Source organism: Rana temporaria (genome assembly GCF_905171775.1).
Source record: "Rana temporaria chromosome 4 unlocalized genomic scaffold, aRanTem1.1 chr4q, whole genome shotgun sequence".
Lineage (NCBI taxonomy): Eukaryota > Metazoa > Chordata > Amphibia > Anura > Ranidae > Rana > Rana temporaria.
This window is the reverse complement of record NW_024404451.1, coordinates 737873-751916: the sequence shown is the minus strand read 5'-3', so window position 1 is coordinate 751916 and position 14044 is coordinate 737873. Positions and strand designations below refer to the sequence as shown.

Here is a 14044-nt window from a genome sequence, read left to right as displayed (position 1 = left end):
CCCCCATCATCTGATAAACACATAGAAACAATGTATTCAGTCAGTGTGTGTGTTTCCTACAGATGGATCCAGTAATGGGAACCCACCAGAGAGATGTCCCTGTCCTCTGTATTCCCGGGATTCCACACAGGAAGGTCACACCATCCCCCACCATCATCAGGTAGATGAGGAACAATCACTGATAGTATCATTAGGATCTGTACATTATCTGCATTGTTACCATTGATGTCATTTTTATTCTATATTCAGAGTGGAAACCTGAGAGATCCTAAAGTTGAGGTTAAAGAAGAGATAAAAGAGGAGGATGATGAGGATGGGGTGATGGAGGAGTCAGAGTCTCTAAAAGGACACAAAGATCTGTACCAGGACACCATGGTGGAGTCATCCAGATACAGAAACCCACCAGAGAGATGTCCCCGTCCTCTGTATTCCCGGGATTCCACACAGGAAGGTCACACCATCCCCCACCACCATCAGGTAGATGAGTGACAATTATTGGTAGTTCTGATTTATACACAGCATGTTTGTTACAATGAATGTTTTATTATATATTCAGAGTGGAAACCTCAGGGATGATAATATTGATGTTAAAGAAGAGTATAAAGAGGAGGATGAGGAGTATGGAGTGATGGAGGAGTTTTCAGAAGGACACAAGGATATGATGGAGCCACCTAATACCAGGAACCCACCAGAGAGGTGTCCCCGTCCTCTGTATTCCCGGGATTCCACACAGGAAGGTCACACTATCCCTCCCTTTTGCAAGGTTGGTGGGACGTAGGTTATAAAACACACTAATAGAGACAATGTGTGGATTTTCTGTATGATGTCACAATAGTAAAGTTTATATCTTACAGATGATATTCTCTCTCATTCTCTTGATTTAGAGTGGAGATCCAATCGATATAGAATTTGAGGTGAAATCAGAAGAAGAAGAGACGTATGTGAGGGATGATCAGCAGTCTATGGAGGAGGATGGAATAACGGGGACATTTATAGAGGAGGACACTCCTACAGAGATCAGCACAGGTGGGTCATTAACACTAAATCCATTCCTCCACCCATACTGCTCACTGATTGGTCCAGAGTAGGGCGGGCACTGGGTGATATCAGCCTGTAATCCCCTGGTCACTTTCCTGAGCTGTGTTCCCCGTCCTGTATTCCTGTATTTCTCTCGGATAATCTTCCTTCTCTGTGCTGCAGACACAATATATGTATCTAGACTGGATTTATGGAGATTCTGGGGTTTAGCTGCCCGCAAAATGTTCTTACGCCCCCAAAATGTTCATGCCCCATACCCGGGTCTAGCATTAGGGTTGTCCCGATACCGATACTAGTATCGGTATCGGGACCAATTCCGAGTATTTGCGGGAGTACTCGTACTCGCGCAAATAGTACGACCCCCCCACCCGCCGCTGCAGCCGCCGACGCAACGCCGCATCCCGCCGCTGTTCGCCGCATCCCCGCTGCCGCCGACTGTGTAATACGCGGCGGGAACATTACAGCTTTGAATAGCTGTAATGATTCGCATCGCGCATAGACACTCCCCCTTGCTCGGGTGAACTGTCCAATCCCGAGCAAGGGGGAGTGTCTATACGCAGCGCGAATCATTACAGCTTTAGCTGTTATGTTCCCGCGCGTATTACCAGTCGGCGCTCGGTGGCAGCGGGATACAGGTAAGGGGGACATCGCTGGATATGGGGGAGACAATGGCTGGCTATGGGGGAGACGATAGCTGCATGGGGGGACAATGTCTGCATATGGGGGAGACGATAGCTGCATGGGGGGACAATGTCTGCATATGGGGGAGACGATAGCTGCATGGGGGGACAATGTCTGCATATGGGGGAGACAATGGCTGTATATGGGGGGGACAATGGCTGTATATGGGGGGGGACAATGGCTGGATATGGGGGACAATGGCTGGATATGGGGGAGACAATGGCTGCATATGGGGGACATGGCTGGATATGGGAGACAATGGCTGGATATGGGGGACATGGCTGGATATGGGGGAGACAATGGCTGCATATGGGGGGACATGGCTGCATATATGTGGGGGGACAATGGCTGTATATGGGGGGGACAATGGCTGGATATGGGGGAGACAATGGCTGCATTTGGGGACACATTTAAAAAAAAGTATCGGTATTCGGTATCGGCGACTACTTGAAAAACAGTATCGGTACTCGTACTCAGTCCTAAAAAAGTGGTATCGGGACAACCCTATCTAGCATGATCTCTGACAGAACAATTCTCCCATGATTACTTGCTGGCTGTGTCGGGTGGAGGGATATGTCTGTATAGTCTCAGACCCAAGTCACTGAGTGCAGTCTCAGGAGATGGGAGGCAGCGGGGTGGGATCTCTGCAACTTGTCTCATGTAAACATTTAGGTTACCACTGATTATTAAATACCAATATTATGAGTCCCGACCCTTACACCAGTCCTGAGCTACTAGCCAGACCTTAAGGGTTACCCGCCACCAGTTGCCTTACCCAACCAGTCTCCGCCCCTAAACACACCCTCATAAATTATCTTATGAAATAATACTTAAATGTTTTATGCAAAATTAAGTTACAAAAATAAATATTAACTACTTCTGAACCGTCGCGTGCCGATATGTCGGCTGTTTGAAGAGGGATATCTTTGTTATGTCAGCAGCTAGCTGCCATAACCCCGGTATCCTCTTCTTCAGCGGGCAATCTGGTTTTTGATAATGGTGTTCTTTCGTATTGATTCACAGCTAGATCACTTTTATCGGTAGTGGTAGAGGGCCCACCGCACTCCGGTGCCCTCCGACACTTACCGGAGCTGTCGGCAGCTGAGGCGATCAGGCCCTCTTCCGTGTGTGGTATGGAGACGATTGAGGGGAAGATGGCCCCCACCCGTCTCCATACCATTGCAGGGCGGAAGTGGCTTCAAAACGTCACTTTCACTCATAGCTCTTAAAGGAACATTTTTTTATTTATTTTTTATTGCATTTTAGTGTAAATATGAGGTGTGAGGTCTTTTTGCCCCCAGATCTCATATTAAAGAGGACCTGTCATGCTTTTTTCTAGGGTTGTCCCGATACCACTTTTTTAGGACCGAGTACAAGTACCAATACTTTTTTTCAAGTAGTCGCCGATACCGAATACCGATACTTTTTTTTAATGTCATGTGACCGTTTTCAAACCACAATACAGACCAAAGATATTTTCTTTAGAATTATGAAGAACTGGTACATCATGGTGTGGGGCTGTTTTTTAGCATACGGTACTGGAAAACTACATATCATTGAAGGAGTGATCACTGTCAGTGCAGCTCATCGGTGCCAGTGCCCAAAAGTGCAGCTAGCCAGTGCCACCTATCAGTGCAGATCAGTGCCCATTAGTGCATCAGTGCAGGGAGGCAGCTTATTAGTGCATCTCATCAGTGCCACCCAATCAATACCAGTGCCACCTATCAGTGCCATCAATTTATGAGTGCCATTCCATCAATGCCAGTGCCACCTATCAGTGCCATCCAATGGTGCCATCCAATTTGTGTTCGATGTCACAAAAAATAAATAAAAAAAAAGTATTCTATTTTGGTATCGGGAGTATTTGCGCGAGTACGAGTACTAGCGCAAATACTCGGTATCGGTCCCGATACCGATACTGGTATCGGTATCTGGACAACCCTACTTTTTTCTATTACAAGGGATGTTTACATTCCTTGTAATAGGAATAAAAGTGACACAATTTTTGTTTATAAAAAGAACAGTGTAAAAATAAATGGTAAAATAAATAAGAAAAAAAAAACATTTTAAACGTGCCTTGTCCCACCTAGCTCAAGTGCAGAAGCGAACACATACGTGAGTAGCGCCTGCATATGAAACGGTGTTCAAACCACACATGTGAGGTATCGCTGCGATCGTTAGGGCGAGAGCAATAATTCTAAATGATAAAATATACACAAATGGGAAGCTGTTAAATGTTCTTCAAAAGAGTATGTGTATATATTGGTAAATCAATTAGAAATACAGGGCTATATAGATGCACCTTATGCAAAAACGCATGTCGAAAATGCATAATTCATGCAACATGTGCTCATCCCCTGCAATAGACAATAAATAGAAATAAATTAGAAATGCAGGGCTATACTGATGCACCCTATGCAAAAAACGCATGTCGAAAAATGCATAAGTCATGCAACATGTGCTCATCCCCTGCAATGGACAATAAATAAGAACTACAGGGCTATACTGATGCACCCTATGCAAAAACGCATGTCGAAAATGCATAAGTCATTTTTGACATGCATTTTTGCATAGGGTGTATGCAAAGGTAACAAAATACGGGGGAGGGGGGGGGGCAATGTAATGGCTAGACTGTATAAAAATCCAAGTTGTCAGAACCATTGATGTATTTCAGCATAGTGCCTCCAAATACTGTCAGAATATTTATGCTGAAATATTATAATAGTATTGTATTTATGGAAATATGCAAATCTTTAAATTGGGAGATTTACAACTTCCTACAATATTAACCAAGAAATTCTAAGTCCTTTTGATCCTTGCTAGTTTGAAGACAAGTAACACAACTAAATATTTAATATATATATATATATATATATATATATATATATATTTATTAACTAAAGATATAATGCAACATTTAAATCGGGTATAATTTGTGATAAAACAAATAATTGATATACTTCTGCAATCAGAGATAAATGATGGTTAATGTTCAGATAATATTTACATTATAGGACAAGGTATATTCACAGTTCTTACTTAAATCATCCTTGTTTATTTAAAACCTGGTAACTTGTAAAATAACCTTCCATGACTTCACGGCTTTATGTAAATACTCTTGTTTCCATTGACACTATGTTATCTCTTCTCAACACAAACAGATCTCCTGCTCACACTTCTTATACGTGTACAAACCCAATGTCATATTGTACACAGGTTTGACAATACAATCAAGCTTATTTTACATTTAGAGGGAATCTATTTTACACAGGCATCACATCAAAACCATTGTATAGATTTTGACATTCAGCTTTTTAAAGACAAACAAAATTTGTGTGTGTCTCTTAATATTTGGATTATAATTATTTCATACTGCAGTTAAAAATAACATAATTCCAACACTTGCTTTGCCATATATTTAAATGGTTTTAGTTAATGTACTGTATATGCAAAAACAATTCCATTAACAAACAGGTAATAATAAATAAACTAATACGTTACCAGGTTCTGTCTGTTTGAGAAGCCTCCCGTAAGGTAATGAGGAGTCCCATAAGGACTCCTCTTCTAACCCCTACATGTTTGCGTTCAAGATCTCCCCCTTCCAGCTTCCTTCAGATGTAGACCCCCGAGAGAGATCTCTTCAAAGAGCGAGTGCCTCCCAGATATAGTTTCTCCTGCTATATTAGCTGCTACTTTATCTTACTCCCAAAAGTGTGTGTGTGTGTGTCACAGCTACGTGACTGACGACAGCAAATGACAATGTTTTTAGTAGGTTGTCATAGCAACCAAATAAACACCATCTTGAATATTTAAGTATTTTTTACCACAAGGGGGCAGTAGCGTATTAGAAGTAATTTCTAATATTATTTCTACTTGAGTCAAAGATAATTTACGACATCCTGTAATTTAAGATTCACAAAATACCATTGTCAAAAACTGTCTAACACGTGTCAAGTTCTTCAGTCATACCGACGGCTGGTCTAGATTAATGTCTTGGGAAAGCCTATCCCATATATTGCTAATAGGTAATTAACATTCCTATTAGCTGAAATCATTTAGAATAACTTTTAACTTACGCTTGACAAATACAGCTCCTAATATCTTTCACACCAATACAGTGTGTGTATATGTATGTATGTATATGTATATGTATATATATATATATATATATATATATATATATATATATATATATACATATACATATACATACATACATACATACACACATATATATATATATATATATATATATATATATATGTGTGTATGTATGTATGTATGTATATATCTAATAATGATAATATCTATGGGCCAGATTCACGTACAGCGGTGTATATTTAGTTGGGCGTAGCGCATCCCATTTGCACTACGCCGATGTAACATGGTGAGACAAGTGCAGTATTCACAAAGCACTTGCTCCCTAAGTTACATCGGCGTAGCACAAATGGGCCCGCGTAAGCCCGGCTAATTCAAAGTAGGCTGGTAGGGGGCGTGTAGTACTGAAATGAATCGTGACCCCATGTAAATGAAGCGCCGATCATACGGCGCTTTGCGTGCGCATGCTCAGTATCACGTCAAATTTACTCCCTAAGATACGCCGGCTCAATGCCTGTGACGGGAACGTAACCTGCGCACAGCCCCATTCACATACTACTTACGTAAACAACGTAAAAAGATACGCTTGTTCCGACGTCCATACTTTGCATTACATACGCCTCATATAGCAGGGGTAACTTTACGCCGGACGTAAGTCTTACGTAAACGGCGTAGCGGGCGCAAGTACGTTCGTTAATTCGGCGTATCTAGGTAATTTGCATATTCTAGGCGTAAATCTACGGAAGCGCCCCTTGCGGCCAGCGTAAATATGCACCCAAGATACGATGGCGTACTAAGACTTATGTCGGTCGGAAAAAGCCATATTTCAGGCGTATCTAGTATTGAGAATAAGGCGCATAGATACGACGGTGCATCTCTACACTTACGCTGCGTATCTGTATATATGCCAGCAAAAGTGTTTTCTGAATCTGGCCCTATGTATTTACCCAGTTTATATATGAATTACTAATACTGATATATTGCAAAGATATTTGAAAGAAACAATTTAAGATCTATATAATACGATAGCTTATTCTGAAATACGATTCTTTTTATGATACACAGATTGTGTTTGTGTACGTTGGTACAATCTTCTCTTATCTAATGAGTGTCAAACCTTTGAATTGATGGTCTGGGAAGTTTGGTATAACCAGACATCCATAGTCTCTTGTCAAGACATACAATCATTGTCTATTCATGAGCTTATGAACTTAATCTCAACCCTAGAAGGAAAATGGCTGCTCTTCTGTTCATAATATATATGAACAGGAACAATATGAAAAATATACAATATGTGACTTTATATGTATTCTTTTAACCCCAAATGTTCTGACAAAGTGTTCCTTCCTTACCTATTCAGAATGTTCCTCACAGACTAGTGCAGTAGTGATGACCATCCTGGCTGTGCAGCAATGATGTGCTGCACCTGTCAGGATTAAATACAATGGGGAGTAGGAGTGATTTAAGGTGCCAGCCAATCCCAAAATTTTACATGTATACCATGTATGTTTGTTTTTAGAGCAGGTGTGACAGGCGAACCACCTGATAACAGGAGGTGCATCTGCACATTCCTGCATACATTCCGCCTGGGAAACCTGAACTCAAACGTGCCGGCTCCTCGGCCGTCGCGGCTTCTGGCGCCACTGCCTCATGGGCACAGTGACGTCAGACATCGATGGGGCCGCCGACACAGAAGGGGCGGCAACACGAGACAGATGGTAATGACTGAGCGCGCCCATGCACAGGAAGGAGCCCAAGCAGAGGCGCACGTTGCCACGCCTATGGGGGGGATGCCTCCAACCTCAATGGGCAAGGGATATGGAGGCTCCCGTGTGCCGGGGAGATCTGACAAGCCACAGCATCAAGGGGCACATCCAGGCCGGAAAATCAGAACAGATCCATTGTTGAGTAGAATAAGAATAAATTACAGAATAGAAAATAGAAAAAGGAAGCATGTATAATAATGAATGGAATCATTAAACACTGACCATGAAGATGTGGGATCACCATCAATATAAAGCCTGTAATTGGATATAAAGCAGAGCAAAGCCTGCAAATAAGAAAATATGATATTAGAGCATAATAAATTGTGCATATGGTCAGTGTAGTATACTAGCAAAACATCATATTAAATACAGAACATGTGAGTTGAATAATAATATAAAGATATATATGACAATGTGTATGGATAAACCTGTTCATACATGCACATACATATTATAAAACAGTCTGATAAAACACGAACATTTTACTATTACTGACCGAGGGGGGAGGGGGGAATGAGAAAAGGAGTAGACAGGGAAGGAAGAAAAGGAGTGAAAGGATGAAAAACATGGACTTCAATAAGTAACAACAAAAACCTGGGGAATGCCCAGGGAAAAACCAAGCCTACTTACCGACCAGCTTGCAGAAAACCAATTAACCTGTCTAACAGTATGCGTTACAGGGATTTTGTCCGCACGCATTTGCAAACGCATGCGTGAGCCACAGAGCCGCGCCAAGGCACCCTGTAATCTGTGGTCCTAACACTAAACAATGAGCGTCCTTACAGTGGAGGCACATGCATTTAAATGGATAGAAAGGGGCAGGTGAACGGAAGGGGAGCCACCCCTCCTTAAAGGTACAGGAGCACACCAAGCACCCAGCATGTAGCACAATGGCTGCAAAGGTGTTGGTGCACTGATGGACCAATATAAACACCACAGGTGAAGCATAAGCATGTCCACTGCCCCCATCTATAGCTGGCCATAACAGTAAGTAGCATTGGAAGGCTAAAGCAGATAACAAAAACCTGGGGAATGCCCAGGGAAAAACCAAGCCTAAGTAAACCTATTGGTCTTTGTCAAATCCTCCTGTAGTATATCCAGGTAAGAAAGGTTTCAAGTAAATGCCTCATTGAGGCCAGGTGGAGAGGTGGACTTATTTAGATTTGATATCCACCGAAGCTCCCGCTGCAGGAGATATTTTTTCTAAATCTCTGCCTGGGGAGCTAGGGTATGTATCATCCAATACCAAGACAGATATTTTGGGGTAAATACCTCCATGGGTTAGGACGACATGTCTGCCTAAAGTAAAATCAGGGTTGGCGGTTTACATAGCCCTGATGTGGCGATAGAGTCGCTGCCATAATTTCTGTACATAGAATCAATTACAACTGCACAGAATCGTGTACACCACTCCTGTAGTCTGACAATTGGAATAATGCTTAGGAACAAATTGCATATCATTGGGTAAGTAAATGTCCCTTCTGGTGTCCATATATTTGCAATATGAGCATGATTTGCATGGGTATGTTCCCATTATTTTACAGGGATCACCTCTATTGGATCCTCGAAATTCGCTTTGAACCAATAAATCACCGACAGAGGTAGCCCATCTGTAGGTGATTATTAGGAGGTACAAAGGGACCTATCACAGGGTCTAACGTTAGGCGGTGCCAGTATTTTTTACAAATTTTCAAAACTTGGGCATGATCATTGGTATATATTGTAATTATTCTATGGCTTTCATTTGTGGTTTTTGCCTTTTTAGGGACTAACAGTTCATGCCTGTTGCTAGCATTCGCACATTGAAAGGCCCTCTTAAAGGCATTTATGGCTGTAGCCATGTTCAAGAAGTTTTTTGAGGTTATTAGCCTCACGTTTAAAGTCCGAGTGGTTAGAGCAATTGCACTTAACACAGTCAGACATTCATCCAGAAGGGATTGAGAGCCATCCCAAATGACAAAGCTGTCATCTATGTACCTGTGCCATTTAACGTGGCACAGGATAAATAGAGAGATCCTCATCACTGAAACTTGCATTCTCCCATTCGCCCAGGTACAGATTGGGGTAACCAGGGGCACAACAAGTGCCCCTGACTACGCCCTGTACCTGGAGGAATACACAACCATCAAATGAAAAAGTTCATAAGTGAAAACATAAAAATTCCACAACAGATCAGTAGCAGATACCAACAATGAGTGCACATCTGAAATTGTCTCTACATGTTTTGCCTTTTCTCTTTCTATGTATTATCTAGTTTGTTATTAGGACAAAAGGTAAGTCCTTTCGAAAGGACTGAAATTTCATCTGAAATGAGGTTGTGTGCTAAGAGATTAATAACATTAAGTTGTGAAGAGGGGAGTGGTGAATTTAAGGGGGGTATCTGAGATGGGGATGCCAAAGAGATCCCCTGATTCTTAGGAAAGAATATTGCAGGGATTTTAGGTGCTGGTTGAGGAGGCGGGTCTGTATGTGATGTTGAGCGGCGCCAGGAACCCAGCAATTTAAATGAAAGCTGTTACAGTGGGCAATCCCTGCTGTCTGATGATCGGCCAGCTCAACTCTTCTTCTCTCTTCCCCTGGCTGGGAGAACAGCTCCCGTTCAACCCCTGCCTGCCGGCGGTGCTCCCCTTCCTCCTCCCAGGCAGCCCACACTCGCCAGCCATCATTTTCCACTCGCAAAATGTGAGTAGGCGAGTAGAAAAATCTGAGGGCTGACTTACACTATATAATGTATATTGTACATTACATACTCCTGATCCCTGCACTACCATGTTTCCCCGAAAATAAGCCCGGGTCTTATATTAATTTTGGCACCCAAAAACACACTAGGGCTTACTTTCGGGGTAGGGCTTGCCATTTAATCCTCAGTGTGAAAAAATGCTTACAAATTGCTAGAATCCTCACCACCACAGTACAATGTAATGTAAAAAGTATGTGTGTCTGCAATCTGTGCTGTGCCACATACCTTCCTATAGTGCAGTTCGGAGCTTCCGTGCCCCCCCCCCCCGATCGTCTTCCCTGGCACAAGCATTGCAGAGGTAGGGGGCCAAGATCCCTGCTGAGAAGAGGAGAGCTGTGGGGATCAACTGAGCGCGGCTCTGCGCTTTCCAATGGTCCTCCTGTGCTCTCTTACCCACTCCAAGCTTTACAGAGGGAGGGGGGCCAGAGATCCCCCGCTGACAGTTGGCAGAAAAGAAGAGCTGTGGGGATCAACTGAGCGCGGCTCTGCGCTTTCCAATGGTCCTCCTGTGCTCTCTTACCCACTCCAAGCTTTACAGAGGGAGGGGGGCCAGAGATTCCCCGCTGACAGTTGGCAGAAAAGAAGAGCTGTGGGGATCAACTGAGCGCGGCTCTGCGCTTTCCAATGGTCCTCCTGTGCTCTCTTACCCACTCCAAGCTTTACAGAGGGAGGGGGGCCAGAGATTCCCCGCTGACAGTTGGCAGAAGAGAAGAGCTGTGGGGATCAGCTCAGCGTGGCTCGGCGCTTTCCGATGGCCCGCATTAAATCTCTTACCTGCTCCAAGCCTTGCAGAGGGGGGGCCGAATTCCCCCGCTGACAGCTGGGAGAAGATGCGAGCTGCGGGAGGTCAGCTGAGCGGCGTTCTAAGAAGGCATATCACTCAACTATACCACAGAAACACACCATCCACACAAAACACTACAATACAGAGGATTCCAGCAGTCCACAATCACTTCAAACTATGGCTTATTTTCGGGGTAGGTCTTATTTTTGGGGAACAGTGTATATAATGTTGTATATTACATACTCCTGATCCCTGCACTATATAGTCTATGTTGTACATTACATCATTCTGATACTATAAAATCCTAACTGTTGTATCCTATATAATAAGTTGTACATTACATAGGCCTTGCTTCTTTTTCACCCATATTTATTACCAGCTGGACATTGTGGGGCAGATCCACGTACCTCGGCGCTTCTCTCCGCCGGGCGCAATGTATCTAAGATACACTACGCCGCCGTAACTTTTTTTTTTTTCAAATCCACAAAGAATTTGCACTGTAAGTTACGGCGGCGTAGTGTATCTTTTGCGGCGTAAGGGCGCGGAATTCAAATGGAATTGATGGGGGCGTGTTTTATGTAAATACGTTTTGACCCGACGTAAACAACGTTTGTTTTTTAACTGCGCATGCACCGTCCGTGGGGGTATCCCAGTGCGCATGCTTGAAATTTAACCCGGAACAAGCCAATGCTTCCGACGGTGACGTCATTCTACGCAAATCCCTATTCGCGAACGACTTACGCAAACAACGTAAAAATTTCAAATTTCTAGGCGGGAAGGACAGCCATACTTAACATTGAGTACAACTCATAACAGTAGCTTTAACTATACGTCGGAAAAAGCCGAACGCAAACAACGTAAAAAAATGCGCCGGGCGGATGTACGTTCGTGGATCGCCGTAACTAGCTAATTTGCATACTCAATGCGGATTTCGACAGAAACGCCACCTAGCGGCCGCTGAAAAATTGCAGCTTAGATCCGATGGCGTACTAAGACGTACGCCTGTCGGATCGACCCGAGATGCAGTCGTATTTTGTTTTGTGGATACAAAACAAAGATACGACATGGGAAATTTAAAATTACGCCGGCGAATCAATAGATACGCCGGCGTAATTCTTTTGTGGATCTGCCCCTTTATATCTGATGATTTGATTGGAGCACAGACTTTTACATGTTGATAATAATGTGATAACTTCTTCAAACTTTTGGAACCTTAAACAGAAAGTGATAATGAGGGAGGAGTCATTATTATGGAAGTTTTCAGGATCAGTCCTCACTCTCTGACCTCTGGTGGGGCTCAGCCCCACTGTTATTCATGACTAAATCATGGACTAAATAAGGAAGTGCAGGACTTCTTGTGTTGGGAAGATGGCAATGAGTGATAGAGGGGTTAGGGACACTCGTCCTATAATCCCCTCATCACTGTCCCTCCTATAAAAGACAGTTCTCGTTGTTTCCTCACTCTCTGACTAAGGTCCATGAATAAAGAAATGACCTGGTAGGAGATCAGAGGACCCATTTACTAGTTACCTTGAGGGGGGAATTGTAAGATCCTCAGAGACAAAGCTGCCTGATGTGGGCAGAGTCCTGGTTTAGGGGAACCAATCTGCTCATGTCTAGTAATAATCTTTGTATTTCTATTTTAGTAGATGGACGGGAGATGAGGAAAACCGCAGAGGATTGTCTCACTTTTTCTCCCGACTGTAAAGTAGAAGATGAGGACATCACACAGTATAGTCCAGGAGAAAACCGGACTACCTCAAATGTCCATCTGGCACCACACAGTGTAGATGGACCATCATATTCCTCTTATCCTGAGGAACCTCAGACTGTGCGGGACGGTGCCGGACCATCGTATTCCTCTTATCCTGAGGAACCTCAGACTGTGAGGGACAGTGCCGGACCATCGTATTCCTCTTATCCTGAGGAACCTCAGACTGTGAGGGATGGTGCCGTCCTTCCAACAGAGAAGAGCTTTTCCTGTACTGAGTGCGGGAAGTGTTTCCCTTCTAAATCTAATCTTAATGTTCATAAAAGATCTCACACGGGGGAGAAACCACATTCCTGCCCTGAGTGCAGGAAATGTTTTTCACAAAAGTCCAATCTTCACAGACATCAGAAATCTCACAAGGGGGAAAAACTGTATTCCTGTTCTGAGTGCGATAAATGTTTTGCACAAAAATCTGATCTAGTCGCACATCAGAGATCTCACACAGGGGAGAATCCATATTCCTGCCCTGAGTGCGGGAAACGTTTTTTAAACAAGGCCAATCTTCGTAGACATAAGAATTCCCACACAGGGGAGAAGCCCTATTCCTGTTCTGAGTGCGGGAAATGCTTTTCACAGAAAGCCAATCTTTACAGACATCAAATTTCCCACACAGGTGAGAAGACATATTGCTGTCCTGAGTGTGGGAAATGTTTATCAGACAAGTTGAGTCTTTACAAACATCTGAGATCTCACACGGGGGAGAAACCATATTACTGTTCTGAGTGTGGGAAATGTTTTTCACAGAAGTCTAGTCTTTACACACATCAGAGATATCACACAGGGGAGAAACCATATCCCTGTCCTGAGTGTGGGAAATGTTTTTCAAAGAAGTCCAATCTTTACTCACATCAGAGATCACACACAGGGGCAAAGCCATATTCCTGTCCTGAGTGTGGGAAATGTTTTTCACATAAAGCCAGTCTTTTCACACATCAGCGATGTCACACGGGGGAGAAGCCATATTCCTGTCCTGAGTGTGGGAAATGTTTTTCACAGAAGGCCAGTCTTTCCACACATCAGAGATCACACACGGGGGAGAAACCATATTCCTGTCCTGAGTGTGGGAAATGTTTTTCACAGAAGTCCAATCTTTACACACATCAGAGATCTCACAGGGGAGTGTCGGGGACTTGAACCAAACAGCTGGATAACTTCCACCAGAATCC

General features: G+C 43.4%; 1 long non-coding RNA gene across 1 annotated transcript; it reads left to right on the top strand.

Annotated features, from left to right (window-relative positions):
• Nucleotides 1-668: 668 nt before the first annotated feature.
• Nucleotides 669-916, top strand: LOC120921785. The gene is made up of 2 exons (XR_005744976.1): nucleotides 669-763; nucleotides 885-916. It is a non-coding gene; the product is annotated as an uncharacterized LOC120921785 (long non-coding RNA).
• Nucleotides 917-14044: the final 13128 nt, after the last annotated feature.